We start from the raw sequence: 21717 nt of genomic DNA, 5'->3' as shown, positions 1-21717 counted from the left end.
TCACTCGTGATGTTTTTTAAAAAAGACTCAAGATTAATATTTTTAATCAGGCTTTTAACTAATTTCTTAAATCTTTATGCTCTTACCCTTCATATTTAATCTTTATCTTATCTGCCTTAAACTTTAACTTGCCTTTTGTCTGTTTTTTTTCTGACTATTTAACGATCACTTATTAACTTTATTTTATGAGCAAAAGAGTATTTAATTTGATTATACCTTTATAACCTATTTGAATGATTTAATGGTTCTGGTCTACCAACACGCGTGCCGTCCCATGGACAGCTCCAGGCTGGATGGCCCCCAAAAGTGATTTTCTTTGTCTGAGGGTCAGCCTCTGTGAAGCATGTTCTGTAACTTTACGTATGAAAAGTGCCATATGAATATTGTTTGATTTGAGTATACTAAATTGAGTACACCTCTTTTTTATTTTTACATTTTTTTCTTATAACGTTTTCTTTTACTTGGAATCTATTCTAGTTATTTCTAATTGTGGTTTGAATTTGAATTCAAATTTTGAATTTGAATTTGAATTGAAAATTTGAATTTGAATTTGAATTTGTTTGTTTTCACAGGAGGACGTCAGCCAAGAAGCATTGAAAGAGGACTGCAGTAATCACATGATGAAGATCATTGTAATCCATCCCAATGTGGCACAGGAAAACCAAGATCCTGTGAACGTGTCGGTCATCATTGAGGGGACAGAAATTCTGGAGGACTGCAGAAGTGTGACAAACGCTTGCCTCCTGCTCATGGGTGTCATCTATGCTGTCAACTTAAGTTACCCACTGCAACTGAAATATACGTTTGAGGTATTTCAGAAGCTGTTTCTTGAGCTTGACATCCTTAAAATGTCACCAAAGGTCCAGTCTCTCCACAAGAAACTTTTACCGTGAGTGTTCCAGTGTTATTTGTGCTTTTGTCCAGCACAATTAACTTGTTTGCATTTTGTCTGTTTTCTGATAGTAATTTCAAGTGTTGCTCAGTTTTATACAAGTTCTTTCTGTCATGAACGTTCTGAGAATGTCTGCAAAGGTAGTGATTGCAACTGTTAATGGACAGAGTTGATGTGTGTGTTCTGAAAGTTGATTAGAAGAAAGGGGACAGTGCACACTGAGTTTTGGAATAGCATTTTTTTTTGTATATGTGTATATGCTCTGTTTTGAAATTTGCGAGCAAGAAGTTCTATGGCCATGTTTTTTGTGGTTATAATTTTATGTAGATATTTTAAATATATCTATGCCATTTCAATTGTGAAATAAAAGTGTCTCTTAAGCTGCAAATATTTGTTTTGGAAAATATTGATTTATTATTTAATAGAATAATAAGAATATTTATTCAATTTGATTAATATTAACTAGTACAATCATAATAAATATTACTTAATAATTACATAGAATATAGCAAAGAAAAGATGAGTAAGAAACACAAAGAAATATCAGCAATGTTCACTTGGGTTTTGTAATCGGATGCAATGGTATTCTGAGTAAAAGTTACAATCTATAGATGAGTATTGCCAGTGCAATTTACTTGTGTATTTCACATAAAAAATAGATGGTTCTAGTAAGTAAATATTACTTAGAAATAGCCCGAGTAAAGATTACAAGCACTTTCTGTGTGGAAAAAGTTGTCTAGCTTTTTTTAGTAAATGTCACTCCAATTTTTTTCCAGTGTAGGTGTGGATCATATCAAGTCTTTGTGCTGTCCAACTGTTAATACTGGAGAATCATTGCTGGATGTCTGCACTTAGGTCTACTATTCCTTTTGTGTTCAGAGTACACCATGGATAGATCTTTGGAGAGTAGGCCATTAACTCTCTTCAGTCTAGTGACCAGAGCTTAACCAACATACAACCAGGTTGGCATCAAAACCAAAGATTCAAGATGCTTTATTTGTCACATGCATAGTTATACGAGTACAACACACTCGTTGACACGCTCCTCGACTATGCAAAAAGAGAGAGAACTTTATATACATTAGTGAATATATACAGGAGGACATTATGTGCAGTAAGTGAATTATGTGCATTAAACTGATTAAATAAAATAGTCAATCTGGAATTTTCAAATGTAAAATCTGAATGGATGGCTTGGGGGTAGAAGCTCCTCTTGAGAAATGAACCATCTCTAATGTTATGGTAGTTTCATCTCACACAGACCTCAGTCATATAGAAAGTCCACTGATGGAGCTGAAGCTTTGAGTTTCTGGACAGAGGAGTGTGTTTGGCTGGGTGCAGGGTTAGTCAGATCAATGTATAACTTTCTGTGATGTGTTTTTGCAGTTTTATCCTGGCTTTTTTTTTTCAAACAAAGAAGCCAAAACAATCGAGCGCACACTCTGCAATTATTAAATGATTCTTAACAAAGAGAACTTAGCAGATTTAAAGTCAGCAATACTCTGTCTTATCTCCTTTGTTGTTTCTCTGCCCAACTTCTATGTAATGTGGATTGGCAAAAAGGTCCCGTAGAGCTTATTTGGAGCTTGGACTGGTTTCCATGTTCCACCCAGTATCACTGGTAAGTCATTAGACAGCAGCTGAGCTTCTCCAACTTTGACTTCATTCATCTGAGCCACCACAGGCCATCACTGTATCATCACCTGGATATTTCATGTTGGGTGGCTGTAGCTCAGGTGGCAGAGCAGGTCAGCCACTAATCAGAAGGTCGGTGGTTTGATCCCAGGCTTGCCAAATAGCCCCATGTTTGCCTACTGGTGGCGCCAGTGTCCGGCAGCCTCGCCTCTGTCAGTGTGCTACAATGTAGTTACCCCATCACCAGTGTGTGAATGACTGAATATAGTGTAAAGTGCTTTGGGGTCCATAGGGACTAAGTAAAGCGCTATACAAATATAGAGGAGAAATGAAAGCATCATCTAAAACCATGCCTCAGTATGTTTCATTCGACTCACTGTCTTACAGATCAGTGGGCCTACTCTCACTGTATTTGCTACAGTGTATTTCCCTCCCAAGCTAAATGAGGATTTTTGTTGTTCTGTGTCTTGTCATGTTATTTTGCTGGGTGACTTTAATATACATGTGGACAATGTCACTAATACTCTTATGAGGGATTTCTCCTCATGCCTTTGGTCAGCAGAGTGTTGATTTTCTCTGGCGTTACTCCTCAGAACTGTCAGCAGCAGATGGTAACCTTTGAAGTCCAGTCAATATTATCTAAGTTCAACTCTTTTCACTCTATAATATTAAAAACATTGTAAGTTCCATGGGAGAAGGCAGTTATGCCAGTCTTCCTAGTAGAGACAATTTATCTACTCCTGATGAACCTGTGTCTCACTACAGTGATGGACTACACAGACTTGCTCCCTGGTTCACCCCAACTTAAAGGTAAAGGTCGTCGCTTGGAACGCCTTTGCAGAAAGACTGGTCTTGCTGTTCGTAAGAGTCCGTATAACCAACAGATGTGTCACTATAAGGATGCTCCATCTGCAGCCAAATCTGAATCCTCTCCAAGATTAATCAGGTGTAGTAAAGGCAACTCTTTTCTCTACTGTAAACCAAATTCTTTGGCCACCTTTCCACCTCAGTTTTACTGCACTGAGCAATCTAATGTTTGTATGGCCCTTTTCAATATTCAATTCAATTCAATTCATTTTTATTTATACAGCAACAAATCACAACAACAGTCGCCTCAAGGCGCTTTATATTGTACAGCAGATCGTACAATAATACATACAGAGAAAAACCCAACAATCATATGACCCCCTGTGAGCAGCACTTTGGAGACAGTGGGAAGGAAAAACTCTCTTTTAACAGGAAGAAACCTCCGGCAGAACCAGGCTCAGGGAGGGGCGGGGCCATCTGCTGTGATTGGTTGGGGTGAGAGAAGGAAGACAGGATAAAGACATGCTGTGGAAGAGAGACAGAGATGAATAACAAGGATGATTCAATGCAGAGAGGTCTATTGACACATAGTGAGTGAAGAAGAAACACCCAGTGCATCATGGGAATCCCCCAGCAGCCTACACCTATTGCAGCATAACTAAAGGAGGATTCAGGGTCACCTGATCCAGCCCTAGCAAAAAGGAAAGTTTGAAGCCAAACTTAATAATACTAAGATGGTAATATTCATCATCAGCTCTATAGAATTCCAAATAAGGCACACTGTTTGATCGTCCTTCTAGTTTCACTCTGCCAACTACTGAAGAAATATTTGGATTTATGAAGAAATCTAAACTTTCTGGCCTTGACACACTTTCCAGTCAGGTGCAAAAACCCTGCTTATCCTCTCTCTCCTTTAATAACTGATAGTATTCACTATTCCCTAATCTCTGGCTTTTCTCTCTAACTCTTGAAAGAGCTGTGATAACTCCAACTGTCCAATTGCTAATTTATCTTTTCCTTCAAAAATCCTTGACAAAACAGTTGCTGTACAGATTTCTTCTCAGCTTAATAACAATTAAAATCTGTCATTATATACTTTAAAATGCCTTGCCTGGTAGTGATCAGTATGTAAAGTTTGCGAGCCTGCCCAGATCGCAGGGCTCTCTCTTTGGTCACCTTCTATTTATTATTATCTTTTAGCCTTTGGTCACATTTTTAGGAAGTGTGGGGTACGTCTTCATCCTTATGTTGATGACACACATGTCCATGAAGCCTAAATCGAGCATCACACTGTCTTGTCTGACTCACATGTGATAATCAATCAGGTTTTCTGCGAATTTCCTTAAATGAAACAAAGAGAGGTTTTTCTAGAAGGAAAAGATGAGGCAATTCTCAGATATCGCCCTCGTCCCAGGTTCATTTATTTATATATATATATATATATATATATATATATATTAGGGGTGCAACGATACACAAAATTCACGGTTCGGTTCGGTTCGATACTTTGGTGTCACGGTTCGATATTTTTTCGATACAAAAAAATGTTCATGCATTTTTAATTTGTCATTTATTAAAATTATAAATATATATTTTAACTCAAAAGTACAGTTTTTAAATTTAACCCTAACCCTTGTGCGTGTTTTTTATTTTGACAGCGAATGCGCACCTGCGGACCACTTATGTGCAGCCCTGGTTATTTAGCTCGTCATATTGCAGCCACAGAAATTATTTTGTCCATGAAACCATAAAGCTGCACTTTTTTGCCTTATAGTCTGATTTGTCATAACTTCTCCGTTTTGTGGTAAGCTTTTCTTTGGCTGTCACTTCTTCACCCTGACCTGTCTTATTTGGCTCAGCAGAACTGAAATGCTTTTACACGCTCACTCACATAAGCTCAGCGATTCTCTGCGCGATCAACCTCTCACATGTTTAAGCTTGCTGCGGGAGATTTCACTTGTCATGTTTGCATAGTAAGCTAACGATTAATAAGACGATGTCAGAGGAATTGGTGCAGAAATTATCATCACTCACAGATCAGTGCTGTCGCTCTCTATACACAGTTCGCACGATTGCAAAGTGAAAGCAAAAAAACAAGCGCAAATTCAAACGCGACTTCAATATGTCACATATTGACAGTGGCTCACCGATGCCAATGACATAATTACCCAGCTACATTTCTGAAAGAATGCAAAAGCATTGACATATATTTTTCCTACAATAGCCCGACGGGCAGGGAAGAGATAGATTTTGGTAGCCCGACTGAAAAAATCGCTAGCTCCGGGACGTCGGGCTAGCGATATTGCAAGCCCTGTATCTGATTGAGGAATCACTCATCTTTGGAAAAGAGAGTTTATTACAGAGAAATGGCTCTTTCCAAAATAAAAGCTATACTATCCGCTTCTTCTGGGCTATATTCTCAGCAGCATAAGGAGAATCATGTGCTAACAGCTGTCTAAATGACTCGGCTAAAGTTAGTAGCATGCTTGCTTTTTTTTGTCTGCTTCCACTTGTCTTTGCACTAGGATGATGTCGGCGTAAATGTGCAGTCATATTCGTTGTGTTCCCACTAGTGCTTTCAGGTTAATCTCGTTGAAATGACCTTAACGCCACAACACGGCAAATCTCCGTTAACGAGCTACCGCCGATCGCTCCGTGCATGGGGCTAGACGGCAAACACGTTAACGAGCTAACTGCGCTAACACACTAGTTCACACCAATGTAATTGAGCATTGCATGGCACATCCAACATACTGTTTTACTTTAGTCCATGACTCGCTTACCTTCAGGGTCATACGTCACATGAAAACCAAAATAATTCCAAACGCCAGATCTGAATGTTGCAAGTAGAGCTTAACTTCTGTCTCGCTAGCTTGCCCTGTGCTCTTCCTTCTGACGATGCTGTCTGTGTTGAGCGCTCAGTGGATCTGCGCTCGACAGTGCAGCCTAGGCGGAGTAGTCGAACACAGATTCACTGAGCGCTCAACACAGACAGCATCGTCAGAAGGAAAATTGATAAAATAAATTACAAATGTTGTATTGTTCGATACATATGCGTACCGAACCGAAAGCACTGTATCGAACGGTTCAATATCGATACGAATATCGTTGCACCCCTAATATATATATATACATATAGTGGTGGAGCACTGGAGGGCTCCACTCACACCCAGTTCTCAGGAAGTGTTGTTGCTGTGTTTTGGAGGGAAAAGTATTCAGTTGTGTGGTGATGAGGAATAAACGAGGAGTGTTAATCGAGAGCTCTCGAGTCGTCTGTGTTTACCTCCACAATACATTAGCGATGTCAATAGATTAAAAAAAAAAAAACTCATTAACTGCACAATTTCTGTAATTAATCGCAGTTACTTGATCAATAACCTGGTTGCAATTAATTTTTTTTCAATTTTATATTTAAGCTTGTAACTGACATTTATGCAATATAACTGAAGTAAATGGAGAATAAACAAAGAATGTTAAATGCTTAAATTCAAAGAGAATTTGAATAGTTTTCTTCAATCTTTTAACTCAAGTTCTCTCCTGTGAAATACAACTTTTTATTTAAAAAAAACTATATACTAATAGGTAATTATACACTAATATTTAATATATATTAGTGCTGTCAAACAATTAAAATGTTTAATCAGATTGATCACAGGTTACTGTGGATTCATTTTGATTAATCACAATTAAATATCATTCATTTTTATTCTATATTAATCGCATTTCATTTTGCATGAGCAAACAGACTCGAGAAGAAAGGTAAAATATACAAACTTAACATGTTTATTGAACATGTTGAACATTGATGTTAACAAAAAACTGTAAACATGTATCCACTCTCTCTGTCACTCTTGGGAAAGCACTTCAAGTCCTTCAAACGAGGAACCAAAGCGATGTAAAGCGCGTGTTCTCAACGATATTAACAGGTCTGCGGTTTGTTGCAATCCACTTGGCGTCAGTCAGTATGTCCGAAGTAGACTTAGTGAGTCCCCGATGCTCCGTGAGTGGTTTGTCGCAAGCTGGGTGACGCGTTAGCCAAAGTGCTAGCAGCATGCCCGACTAACATATGCTTCCATCAATGTGATATTTTAAGGAAGAAAATTCCTTCTTGCACAACGTGCACAATACTTTATGTCGGTCGACTGTTCCATCTTGTTATTTTTTTAATGCTCAAATTTTCTATCGTTTATCATCTTTCATATTGAGTTGATTGGTTCAGCTGCCCGTCACTACCAGATCAACTGCCCATTTGCGCATGTGCGAAGGTAACTCTGCTTGGACAAACTGCCCGAAATGCATTGACAGAAACATTTCAGGGATTTTGAGTCATTCTGCAGCCCAGATGCCTTTGTAACACTTCTGGAGTCGTTACAGTACACTAGGACCAGTTAGGTTCGACTACTAGAGTAGTAATGAGTGTAGCATGTAATAAAGACCACAGACCAGAAAGTAAATTTAAATTGCCGGCTTGTTATTTTGCAAAGACAGAGAATAGACAGTTGACACACACTACATAAAACATTCAACATCACGTTTAGGGAAACAAGATTTTTCTTGTTTATCTCAAAACCTTTAATTTGGCTTTAGAAAGATGTTATTTTCAACCTAGGTTATTGTTTTATTTATTTCAAGTTCTAAGTTCAAGTTTATCCTTCGATCTATTTGAGTTAACACTGTGTTATTTTAAATCAAGTTCAGTTCTTTAGGCCCAAGATTTAATTTCATCTTGGTCTAGGTTCACCTTTCAACCAGTTCTTATTTTGTTTTAACCCAACAAAATTATTTACATTTCCATTAACACCATTACAGCATTAAAATGTAAGGTTGACCAAAATAAATTACAAAAAACATGTAAAAACTGAAAACAATTCAGCAAAAGGCTGAATGACCCCTTCAACAAACAAACAAACAAAAGAAAGTTGTCTCTGTGTCCTTTAACTAATCTAATAATAATCTAATAATCCTGGAATTACTCTGAATGATTTTCCAGGGCTTTGAAAGTCCGCTGTTCTTTTGCAGAGGTGTATGGGTTAATCCTACCAGTTTTTTCAGCGAAAGAGCTCAATGTCCAGCAGGGGGCGTTTTCCCTTTTCCTGCTCGGTACAGTTCAATGGGTCCGTGGGTGGCTCGCCATCTTGTTTCTCGCTCAGCGGATCTCGATTCTAGCTCAGCATTTCCCGATCCAAACCTGAATGGCCTACCATAACAACAAAATAAAGTGCATAAACATTGGAAAATAACACACGGGTAGCCCTTAAATAACAGTAGAAGTCCATTTTTCCAGCTTATTTAGTCCTAAATGAGGTGACGCTAATATGGCGCGTGGAAACACCGTCAAAGGCCTTTGAAGTACAGCCTGTGTGTCGGTTAAGCACGAATCCACCGTTTTTAACATAAAACAACATAAATCTGCTACCTTGACTTTCCATTAAATGAGCAATATAATACAACAAAACATTTCTTGCATGAAATAAAATACAATTTCTGAACTCACCAAGTCCCGTTCGGTTATGTTCACAACTTCACGAAGGCAAGTACAGGTCGGAAAAACAAAAATATATTCTCCAGAGTACAAAAATGGCTTTAAGTAGATTTCTGGCTTGTTTTTAATATTTTTTCACTCGTTTAGGCAGCAGCTCCGCAAGGACTGTCTGCATTTCTCCCTCTCCAGCATCAAAAAGAAGGAACAACCCGACTGGGTGTGGCTATCACAGAAGTCACACTGCAGCGTGCCCTTTCACAATAAGAGTCTGAACACATATTTTAGCCATTTTACCTGAATTAACATAAAACACCATGAATTAGCAAGTTTTGTATCCTTTTAACATGTTTTTAAACACAAATGAAATCCTATACCATGAATTACATGTTTTTAATGAATTTTCTAACCATTATGATCTATTTATTGACTATTTATCACCTGTAATATATTTCTTATGACTGTTTTTACTAACAGGCTTTTATTTATTGATAGCTATGTTAACCAGGGTTACACCTTAATTGCGTTAAAAATTTTAATCGCGTTGACCGTGATGGCATAATTTGTGTTAATGCGTTAATTTTGACAGCACTAATTCATATCCTTATATTTTTCAACATATCAAGCAATAAATAATAATTACAATGATCTGAAATGTATCTATGAATAATATCACTGCATTAGTCCATCTGCATAATAAAACCAGTCTGAAAACACGCTTATTCAGTTTAGTTTTATGACATGTTGACATTTAATTCGATGGTGTTGCCCTATTTTTATTTTATCTTTGCTTGTAAGGTGTCCTCGAGTGTCTTGAAAGGCACCTAAAAATAAAATGTTAATTATTATTATTACTACTACTTCCATGTTGACAAAGGTACACGTTACTTTATGAACAGGGCTCCAGCTGATCAAATTTCAAACTTAAAAGAATCACATGTGAACACATTCATGAGATCTTTTGTGTGCCATGTTTGCATGTTGTGATCTCGTCTTCACCTCAGTGGCTCCTCTCCCTGGAGTGAGGCACTCTGCCCTGCTTCATGTGATTAGAGCCAGCTCCGTCCATTGGCTGTGCTGTTTGTGCACGGATCATCAGAAATGTTTGCGCAAACTCAAACTGTGTCTCCTTCACCCGATGCTGGCCCGTCTCTAGCTCCCTCCTGCCAGGCGCTATCAGATCTGGAATGCTGAAAACACTTTTAAACATGGCTACTGGAACCATCCGGGTAATTGCCTTGGCACTGGAACGGGCACCCCACCACCCATGCATAAATTACTATGGCCAGGATGAATATGGTTTCTTTAAGAAGAGTGCCGGGGAAAAGGAAGGGAAGATAAAGGGGAGTAAGAGGCTGTCTGAGGACGAGACATCCACAGTGGCAGTAAATTGGACCGAGATCTATTGCCAACCCAAGTGTGGGAGGGAGGCATTAAAAATTCAATCATTTTCAAACGTGGCCATCACTTTGGAGAGATAATGAGTGTCCTCAACACTGGATGACAAACCCACCCCCGACCTGCTCTTTTCTTCCCTTTGCCCACATGAAAGATAACACTTCATTTAACTGCAGAGTCGGAGACGCGAGTGATGAGGAGAATTCCCCAGCAATGGCTTTCTTCTAAAATGCTCATCCTAATTAGCTCAATGCGTTACTGGGCTGGATAAACCAAATATGCCCCCTTAGTCCTCTCACAAAGGAGCCCTTTGATCTGCACATTGAGATTAATGCCAGTTTCACCTCAGTGTGCATTAGAAAGCGCTGCCAAATGTTCACAATGCCGCAGTGTGACTTCTTACTGTTCACAAAATTAACACCTTAGTGTACTTCTTTAATTAAGCACTTGACCTCTGCACTCCGAAGAAGCATAATCGAAACATGTGAATGAACCCTGAAAGATCCACCATCATGGTCCCCGAGTGTCCTGCACCGACCCGCCTTCTGTTTTTGTTTTTCTGTTTTTTCCTGTGTGTGTGCTTCATCACACCGGGTTACTGTATATACAGTACATGTATAAAATAACTATTAAGGAATAAGAAGATTTATTCAAGTGTGACATCTGTTTATTTTTGCTCTAAGAGTAAATATGCAAAAACATCTCAACATTTCAGTAATGTAATAAAGCAACGTCTATTTAGGAATAAGGAAAAACTGCAACCCCCCCCCATCCAGCTACATCATATACAATATTCATGGTGAGAGCAAAAGCCTGTAGTTGGTGCAAATTGTCACAGTGTGACAGGGTTGCTTTGCTGCCTAATAACTTTTTAATCAAAGGTGATATTATGATGAAAGTGGCCCCAGTTTCCACCCAGGACATTAAGCCTTCTCTTGATCTAGAGCTTTCTCTCAGTAGATAAATACACTTAGAGAACGTTAAAAAAGTACAAAGTGTGTCAATAAGCTGCTTATAGGCTGATTTCGTTTTCCCGTGGTTGTTGTGAATGTTCACAGGCACAGCTCTTTGACAACATGTTGCCCCCAACATGTCAAAACTCTACAAGTTTAGAGTTGTTCCACAAACAGGGCTAATGCAGTCGGAGCTGACAAATATCCTGCTAGCACTGGAGCACTTTGTCTCGGAGTTATTGAGAGTACTTGTATTTTCCATTTTGATTAGAAACAGAAGAAGAGACAGTACGAGGCATGCTGCCTGTAAACTGTCGAGTGTCATGCCCTTCTAATGAGGTTCCAATGTAGTCAATCCCATCTAGAAAGATGAGAGCTCGTCTCCACAAAGACTTGCATTGTTCCCCCAATCTCCCTACATCATTACATCAGGTACGATATTTTTGGTCTAAGGTGATGGATCCACCTCATATGATCTTTACTGAGAGATGTAAGTGCAGGCACACGCTACATTTCTCCTTTCAGTTCCCTTTGCTTAGCAGCGAGGACACAGAGTGTTACAAATACATTAGCCTGGAATCCAACAGGAAGGAGATCAGGCTCGCGGTATAAGGGGGAAGGATGTAACAGCTAAAGGATGTTGGAAAAAAAGCAACCAATCCTTTGTAGTGACACATGGAACAAGATGTTTCACTAAAGAAAAATGCAAATTACTATCAACGGGAACAAAATGTAACAGTATCAAACGCTCTTGACAATGAGAACTCACACAAGACATGTCCTAATGAGGAGGAACAAAAACAAGGAACCTCAGACATTTTAATCTTTTAAAACCCTGGCAGGCGGTACATTGTTAGACAAACCGCGTGTCAGTGTGTTGATTTTTCTCTCCACACTCCTCTCCCTTTTTCTGCAAGCTTTATTTATTCCCTCCGAGCCCCTGTGGAGTGTTTTAACAAGGTTGTCGCTCTTTGAAGACTTGGGCCTGCACATGGGATTGAGGGCATGCACAGGCTGGAAGAACATGCTCGCTGACAGGCAGGTGTCAAATGCATACATGAATAAGTACAAAGTCTATGTGTATGGGATCAGAACGATGCCACCTGAAAATGAAACTGAAAAAAATATTGTAACTGAAATAAATGTACTGAAAAATCTTGTATTGAAAGTGAAAAACGATTAATTGAAACTGTAAATTTTTTGTTTTCATCCGGGGGCGCGATTGAGGGGCGGGGATTCCGACCCACGTGTATTTGCATACATTATAGAGGCCAAGCTGCCATCTTTCTCTCTTCCCCTCTTTCAATGGCTGCTTCACTTTCAGCTTGACCCTCTAAACCGCAGGTAAGTAACCATTTTTTGTCATCTTTCCTTGGACTGGACATTAGCTCTTTTTAGCTACATCTGGTGAAGTTGTGGTAAAATGCTGGTATTAGCCTATTCGTCGTAGCAAGCTAGCCTGAAGCTAATATTTGCTAGATTTAGGGACACCCGTGTCTCTTTAGGAGTTGGAGGCCGGGGTTTTAGGAGCGGCACAAGATCTTATCAACTGGCAGTGTTGGGGAGTAACGTAATACATGCACCGGCGTTACGTATTTAAAATACAAAATATGAGTAACTGTATCCGTTACAGTTACTGTTTAAAAAGGTGGTTTTCAGAATACAGTTACTTTGTTGAAATAAATGGATTACACAGCGGTCTTTTCCTGTTTCATACTGTCCCTCCCTATTATTGGTAATTCCACGCCGGTGGAAACCCAAACACAACACGCATTAAGAGGCTCTAATGCCTGTGTCTCAGTCTCATGGCTCATGTCACCCCTACTTACAGCCCGTGAGTGAAGAAATATTTTTTAAAATTATTTTACTAAAAATGATTTAAAATGAAGGCAATAGAGATCGAAAATGTGATGTCATTTCCAGGGTAAAACCGCAAAGGATTGTATGTACAAGTGGCTAGTGCACACGGGCTATTACAAGACAACAGTCACGCAGAGATAAACAGAGACACAAAGAGTGGCAAGAAGCTGTGTATTAACTGCTATAGCCGGTCGCATGACAGCCACTGGAGGCGGACGGGTAAACAGTTTCTTTTTCTGATTCCTTCGTGGAAGAAAAACTGTTCAAGTCATGTTTCCGAAGTCACGAAGAGGCGACGGAGGGCTTGGATTGCGGGGTAAGTCCCCAAACACACGGTGGTACAAGAAATCCCGTTCACTGGAAAGAACAGTGAATGTTGCTGCCCCCTCTCTCTCAGTGGCGTGTCTAGAAACTTTTTGTTGGGGGGGCCAGGTAGGGGCACAGATTTGGAGAAGGGTGGCAGATGTAATTGGCAGATAACGTTAAAAAAAATTCTACCAACTGTTAACCATAATTCAATAACCCTATAAACCTAATAACCGAATGCACTTTTAACTCTTATTAGAATGAGATTTTAACCACTACGGTGCAAAGTTTTTAGATACTGCATTGATAAAGTACAAGAGATACAATCAGTGCTCTGTTAGTGTTTACTCAGCAGTCAAGGACAGCAATATTTGCATAGTATTTTTACTGACATATAGTGCACATATGTTTTGGGCAAAAAACATTTTTGAATATTAAAATACGAACATTTTTAACATACAATTGGCATATTAGCCAATGCAAAACTTTATCTGCCTGTTAAAAAAAAGAAGATAATCTTCTCACAAACTGGTGTTTGATTTTGAAACAGGAAAAAAGTGGAGAAACAACTGAAAAGACTAACATTTGAATGAAACCTGAAAGCAAGTAAATACTTTCTTTGCTGCATTATGAACTTTGGTAATATTGATAAAGAACAACACTGGCTGATGATGAAATACAGTCAGCTGGCATGGTGACACTGCCAGTATTAACTTGCAGGGCTGGACTGGGACAAAAAATCAGGTATTTTGACTAGAGCCCACCAGGTATTAAAGCCATAAAGCCTTTGAATGAAAACAAACGCTGTTGTGACAGTGATGTACAGTTTTTTTGGTATATGTATGATTTTTATACATTTTACATCAGATAAAAACTTTGGTTGTAAGATTCAGATAATTATTTAATAAAAGCTAGATATTTTAAATGAGAATACGAAAGAAAAGTATTTCTTTGTGCCCCCCTCTCTCTGTTAATGCCCTACCTGGCCCCCTGGCAACACTTTGCTAGATCCACCCCTGCACAGTTACCAGCTGTCAGCTACTTAGAAAAGGATCCTGGTGTTATTTGTCTCTCAGAAACAGTTCTTCAACTCATTCATGTCACCTAAAAGGTAAACCTGTTTCTCCATCACCTGTTCATCTTACCTGAAGTTCAGTTCTCCTGACACTCGGACCGGTGGCCGCCTCGGGTCTCTGCTCCTCCTGCCTCCCCTTTTCCCTCATCCACCTGCTGGCCTCTGTGGAAGCTCCGCCTTAGCCATCACTAAACGACTGAGTTATTTTTACACATCGGCCAGCATCTGGATAATCTACCACCTCTCATTGTTCATGCCGTTACAAAAAAAAAAAAAAAGTCATCAGCCCACTGGGCAAATGCCCGATGGCCAGTCCAGCGATGTTAACCTGCAACCAAATCTGCAGCTCCATACAGCAATGTTACGACTTGGATTATATCTTATAACTCGTAACTCTTATGCTAACTCCCCCCAGTAGCCTACTGTCTGAAATATTCGACGGCTGCAATAATTCTTTAAGTGTTATTTTTCCTTGGTATTCTAATTTCACCGAAGTTTACTAAACTCAACAAACTTAATATTACTTACCGGGACATTTATTCTCTCCTCATTTTCTTTCGCTGAAAATTGTTTTCTGCGGTGCCTCTTTCGTGCTTGGCTCTCCTTCCTTTGCTAACGTGATGCTCATAGTGCAGAAGCCGATGCATTCACTTACCCTCAGATATCTGAACTTCACTGTGAAAACGTAATCGTACATTTGATATTTGATTGAATTTTATTGTTTTAGCTTCAGGGTGGCAACTGGGGTGGCTAGTCTGGTTGGGGGGGGTGGCCTGTGCCCCCCCAGGCCAACCCACTGGACATGCCACTGCTCTCTCTTCCAGTACTCTGGAGCGAAGAGGCAGACAGGATGGCCGGGGACGTCGCCGGGTTTTCTTTGGCCCGCTTTGATTTTAGTGGATTTTAATGCTGTGGCTGACGCCACTAGACTTTGTTTTTATGTTTTTACTGTGTGTTCTCCCTGGCCAGGGCTGTTTTTACCTGTTTTAAATCTTTTTTGTGAAAGGGAATTATATGTTATTAATCGAGTTTTATATTGTTCTATTGCCTTGACTACTCCACTGCTCTTTGTTTTTTGAAGGGTTGCCCTTCACTAAGAATAAAACCTGGTATCCACCTACATATCTGGCTATTCGGAACATGTCAGTGTCCTGTAACCATCTGTCTGTAAACTGGCCCTGGGCTTGTTGCAGGGATCTAAAGTTACTAAACATGAGGGAGGGAGAAAAAGGAAAAGTAGGAGCTGTCACTGAGCAGAAACGGGAGCTGAAAGCATGTAAATATAATAATAACCTCTACAGCCAAAAAGTTTTCGGCTACGAACCCGACATGGAACCCAACGGATTAGCCTGTATTATATATCTTTATCTATAAACAGCTGCAGCTTTCACTGACAGCACATGTGGTACTTTAAGCTTTGTACTGTTTTCATCAGTTAATGTTGCAGTTAACATGTGAACATGTTGGATGATCTGTGCTGTCACTGGGTGGTGCTGAGGTCTGAATCTGAGGGCAGCTCCTGTAATCACAAAGAGAACAGAACCATCACAAACTGAAATATAAAGTTGAACTCTTACATCTGAAATAAAGCTGATCCTTCTCTGTCCTCACACACTCAGGAACTGAAGTTCTACTCTTACATTTTTTCAGTCCTACAGTTCTGCTGACAGCTGACATATGAGCTGTTTATTTATTTTAAACTTATATCCTAACACATTTTCCAAAATAATGTTCACCTTTGAATTGTTGGTGCTTTGTAAATGGACATCTGCACAGATGAGATGATGGAGCAGGTTTCAATCCTGGTTCTGTCTGGTGCTGCATCCTGGTCACATCATAAGGAGGTGTTATCAGCACAGCAGTGGTATTGAACAAGAAATATTATTGCTTCAAATTATTTCTCTTAAATTAACCTGAATATTTGTAAAAAACATACAGGGCCTGTCTCAATATGCGTACTTATGCGTACTTGCGTTCTCATGTACTCGTGATACGCCATCAGTTGGAGACCAAGTACTGTTCCAATTCAAAGTAGTGATGTGTGGATCAATATTGAAATATCGATTCCTCCGATACCAGTAATTTATGTTACAGAGGCAGCCTCTCCTCTGTCAGTGCGCACCAGGGTGGCTGTGGCTACAATGTAGCTGCCATCACCAGTGTGTGAATGTGTGCGTGATTGGGTGGATGACTGGATGTGTAAAGCGCTTTGGGGTCCTTAGGGACTAGTAAAGCGCTATACAAATACAGGCCATTTACCATTTCATTAAAAGGAACACAGTGGAAAGAAACTATATCATTCAGATCATCTAATTGGAAGGAACTACTTCCTCTCACGCCTTTCATAGACATATGCGAAACATGGCTGTATAAATGTGTCGCAGCCCCTTGGCGTGCGCACTCACAACAGTGGCTGAGCGTAAACGGAGTCATGTGTGGATGTATTTTACCTCCACAAACAGCCAAGATACATGTAGCAAGACAGTGAGGTTTTGTGGCAGCTCCACTGACCTCGTCAAACACCTCACAGTAAATCATATCACAGAATATGATGAGCTTATGTTGAGGCAAACTGAAGAGGAGGAGAGAGACAGGTGCTGCTCGGGGAGACAGACGTCTCTCGTGGAGTCTGCAGGCAGGCAACATGCTCAAATAGCGCACACCTTCAGGTTTTTTATTTCTATATGATTATTCTGCATTATTAAGCAATAAGAACAAGTAGTCTGATGTCCTGTAATCATTATGATTATTATTACAATTGCATAATACAATTATATATTGTATTATGAAATACAATGAAACATTACGTTTTTGTACAGAGTGTCGGTATCGGATCAGTATCGTCGATATCACCTTGAATTTTACTTGGTATCGGATTGGAAAGGAAATCAGTGGTATCGCTCATCACTAATTCAAAGTACGCATCAAGCCGAGAACGCGAAAAATTCTCGGATGTGTTCTCGCTCTACCTGTTTTATCGAGAATGCATCGGTGGTGACTTGTGTGGATTTGGTATAGCTATGGGGCAATCGTGACTCAAGAGTTGGGAGTTCGCCTTGTGATCGGAAGGTTGCCGGTTCGAGCCCCGGCTTGGACAGTCTCGGTCGTTGTGTCCTTGGGCAAGACACTTCACCCGTTGCCTACTGGTGGTGGTCAGAGGGCCCGGTGGCGCCAGTGTCCGGGTTAGGGTTAGGAGGGGGTGGCAGTAAAAACTCCGGACCTGTGACATCATCAAATACGCTGGTGTTCCAATTGTACAATTCGCAAATCCGTACTCGCGTTCTCGGCGAGGCCGTACTCGCGTACTTGAGAATTGAGAAAGGGCCACAGAGTCAGTGCTAAAAAAATAACCAAATTAAACATTTTAACTTAAGCTGCCAAGCAGAAGTAGTTGGTTTCAGTATATAAATATCGGGCTTTGCCATTTAATCCGTAGCTACTGACTAATGAAGGCTTAATGAAGTGCCAGCTTTTAAAGTTGGTGTTACTGTCTTTACAGATGTGGTAAGCGACAGAAAACACGCTGCTGTTTGCACATATTTAATAATCAGCTCTGCACAGGAGCAGAAGCAGAGTGCAGCCTGTTGCTCTTACAGTATAATACTCAAAATAAAAGTAACCGTGGTTAGTCACTGAGCAGCCCGGAGCGTTTCTGTTGATTCCTTTAGTCAGGGTAAATTCATTCACCTGCACGGGTTAGCTAAACGAACTTTACAAAACAAGTTTCCCGACAGCTGAGTGCTCATCTTAGCTAGCTAGCTAAGGACCTTAGTTACGAATTAGCTTACAAACACATTTAACGTACCGCCAATATTGCGGTGGGGCCTCAGGTCCTCCTGTCCGGTAGTCCAATTTACTGAAGAACACTTCAGGCTGTCACATTGAAATAATTGGTAATAGTGATGCGCGAATCATGAACGAATCGTTCAATACTCGAGAATCATGATTCACAAGCCCAACTGACTCACTGACTCATCCCTGTTGCTGTTAGCAGCAATGTATCTAGCTTATAATTAAAATTGTGGAGAAAAACACAACATCCAGTATCTTAACAAAAACATTTCTGCTCTGAACTGGAAGAAAAAAGCCTGAGTAGAAGCTCACATCAAGAAAATAGCTCCTCGGTTCACAGTAGCATCGCTCTGCTAACATGCTAACAGCTTATTTGAGCTACTCACCCCCTCCCTCCTGTGCTGAATCGTAGAGCGAACGAATCACTCACTCAGGCTGTGTCCCAATTCAGGGTCTGCACGCTTGAAGTACGCATTTCAAGTGTGGTTACGTCACCGCTACGCGAGGACGGCTGTCCCAATTCGAAGTGTGCTTCAAATACATACTCCAAATGCGCCGTCGATTTCCCCAAATATCAAGCGTGGTCCGGTGCACGCTTCGTGGTCCCATATATACCACAATTCATAGCGCGGCGGTGGGTGTGGAGAATTTTGCCGCAAAATACGGCAGAAGGGAGCGGCCGAAGAGGTTTTTATTTTTTTTCCAAGCTTTATTGAAATTATAAAGCGAACAGTCAGTCATTCCAGTTCAGTTTGTACAGTAGACATACAAGGCAAATAAGAGTAACAATATAGAGTACAATGAAATAAGAAGGATAAATAAATAAAGGATAAAAAAAGAATTAAAAAAAGGGGGGGGGGGGGGGATTGTGACAGACTTCATAACAACTTTGTACTTGAAAGTTGTGACAGCTCATTCCTTAAACATTTCTGAATGAATTTCAATCAATGATAAACCTTTTTTATTGGAAGTTAATTTAAGAGAGTTTAAGTAATATTCAATTTCAATCAAAAACAAATTAAATGATGGGGTTGAGTTTTGAAATTTACATTTATGTATGTGGAATTTCCCTAATAAGATGGAGCGGCCGAAGAGTGAACTGTCAAAAGTACTGAATATGACGTCACTTATTTATGTGCGAATGTTTAATAATTAAAGTCAGTCATATATCCACAAACACAAGCTGAAAGTCAGTGATATATGTATATGTGTGTATATATATATATGTGTATATATATATATATATATATATATATATATATATTTTTTTTTTTTTTTTTTTTTTTTTTTAAATATATATACACACACACATATACATATATATGTGTGTGTGTGTGTGTGTGTGTATATATATACACTCAACAAAAATATAAACGCAACACCTTTGTTACTGCTCCCATTCCCCATGGGATGGACGTAGAGACTGTGGAGCAGGGAAATTATTTTACTGCTATTGTTAAATAATTATCAACAGTACCATTGCATTAAGAATATAATCTGTAGTTTATATTGCATTCAGAGGTTTAAACAGTGTGTCTTTCAGAAAGACTAAGTTGCAGGCTGACAGGAAGTTGCAGAGAGTTTGCAGAAGTGAAAGTTATTTTGAGCAGCAGGCTAAGTACTAGGTTATTCAAATTGATCATAGCTTTAACAATGTAACAGATAGCTTTAAGATGGCCTTAAGATGTTTATGATTATGTTAACTATGTATTTCAGATGCAGTTATAACTATTTCATACACAATGCATATCTGTGCTTATTTGAGTTGATGTTCAGGTTCTTTAAAGGTTTAAAGCTTCACTGACGTGACTGTTCAGATGATCCATGCTGAGGGAAAACTAGAACATAGAAGGAATTGCAATACAGGCTTACAAAACACTTATATCAGGTCATTTTCATATTAAGCTTTTAGTAAGAGGTTCTTGATTAAAACATTTATTTTAAGTAGATGATATATCCATAGTTTCAGTTCGATTATTACATATACGAGAGTGGTTTCTGTCTCTCTGTCTGGTTAGAGGTCAGGAGCTAGTCGCGAGGTGAAACAGGGTGCAATTGTGGTTAGCACACAGACACACACACACACACACTCAGTTAGAGAAAATCATTTATAGGTGGAAGTTTAATCATGTTTTGCTTGGGGTTGCAAAAAGAGCAGTTTGTCGCAGAACTGCTGCTGAGGTGTCAAGATGACAAGAGAGCATCCGGCAGTGACAGGAAGTACCTGTTATGAAGATGGAAGACGATGTTCTTTTTAAACTATGTTAAAAGTCATTGTGGTTTTGAATGGATCTATGTATAAAATGTATCTGTGACGCATGAAGGGGCGTCATTAAATCAAACCCTGATGTTATAAAATTATTGTTTGTGCTTTAGTAAGTCGAAGATCAAGTGCTGTCTGCGTACAGAGTGGTCTTCCCACGCGTGTATTCATTAAAATCAATTGTTTGACCAAGATCTTCTGGACCTGGTTGTTTGTACTCTCCTTCCTCAATATTTGAACCTTAACAAGACCTAAAATTCATTCCAGATACACAATATAACCATCCCTCCCAAACAGTGGTCACAAATCAGTCCAAATGTGTGGTAGTGGGCACATCTGCTATATTGAGATAATCCATCCCACCTCACAGGTGTGCCACATCAGGATGCTGATCTGACATCATGAGTAGTGCACAGGTGTACCTCAGACTGCCCACAACGAAAGGCCACCCTGGAATGTGCAGTTTTGTCTCACAGCAAAATGCCACAGATGCCACAAGCAATGAGGGAGCGTGCAATTGGCATGCTGACAGCACGAATGTCAACCAGATCTGTCGCCTGCGCATTGAATGTTCATTTCTCAACCATAAGCCGCCTCCACAGGCGTTTCAGAGAATATGGCAGCACATCCAACCGGCCTCACAACCGCAGACCTCGTGTAACCACACCAGCCCAGGACCTCCACATCCAGCAGGTTCACCTCCAAGATCGTCTGAGACCAGCCACCCAGACAGCTGCTGGAACAATTGGTTTGCACAAACCAAACAATTTCTGCACAAACTGTCAGAAACCGTCTCAGGGACGCTCAACTGCATGCCCGTCGTCCTCATCGGGGTCTTGACCTGACTCCAGCTCGTCGCCGTAACAGACTTGTGTGGGCAAATGCTCACATTCGATGGCGTCTGGCACGTTGGAGAGGTGTGCGCTTCACGGATGAATCATGGTTCACATTGTTCAGGGCAGATGGCAGCTGAGAATGTCCCAGTTCTTGCATGGCCAGCATACTCACCGGACATGTCACCCATTGAGCATGTTCGGGATGTGCTTGACCGGCGTATACGACAGCGTGTACCAGTTCCCACGAATATCCAACAACCTTGCACAGCCATTGAAGTGGAGTGGACCAACATTCCACAGGCCACAATTGACAATCTGATAGACTCCATGCGACGATGTGTTGCACTGCATGAGGCAAATGGTGGTCACACCAGATACTGACCGGTTCTGGGTCCCCAGACCCCCAATAGCGCAAAAAACT

The 21717-nt window shown here is 40.1% G+C and overlaps 1 long non-coding RNA gene across 1 annotated transcript; it reads left to right on the top strand.

Annotated features, from left to right (window-relative positions):
* Positions 1-19612: 19612 nt before the first annotated feature.
* LOC120720457 lies at positions 19613-20652 on the top strand. Its single transcript, XR_005692955.1, has 2 exons — positions 19613-19787; positions 20161-20652. It is a non-coding gene; the product is annotated as an uncharacterized LOC120720457 (long non-coding RNA).
* Positions 20653-21717: the final 1065 nt, after the last annotated feature.

This window comes from Simochromis diagramma, unplaced genomic scaffold, assembly GCF_900408965.1.
Source record: "Simochromis diagramma unplaced genomic scaffold, fSimDia1.1 OVJJ01000585.1, whole genome shotgun sequence".
Lineage (NCBI taxonomy): Eukaryota > Metazoa > Chordata > Actinopteri > Cichliformes > Cichlidae > Simochromis > Simochromis diagramma.
The sequence above is the reverse complement of the archived record's forward strand: the minus strand, read 5'-3'. Positions and strand labels throughout refer to the sequence as shown.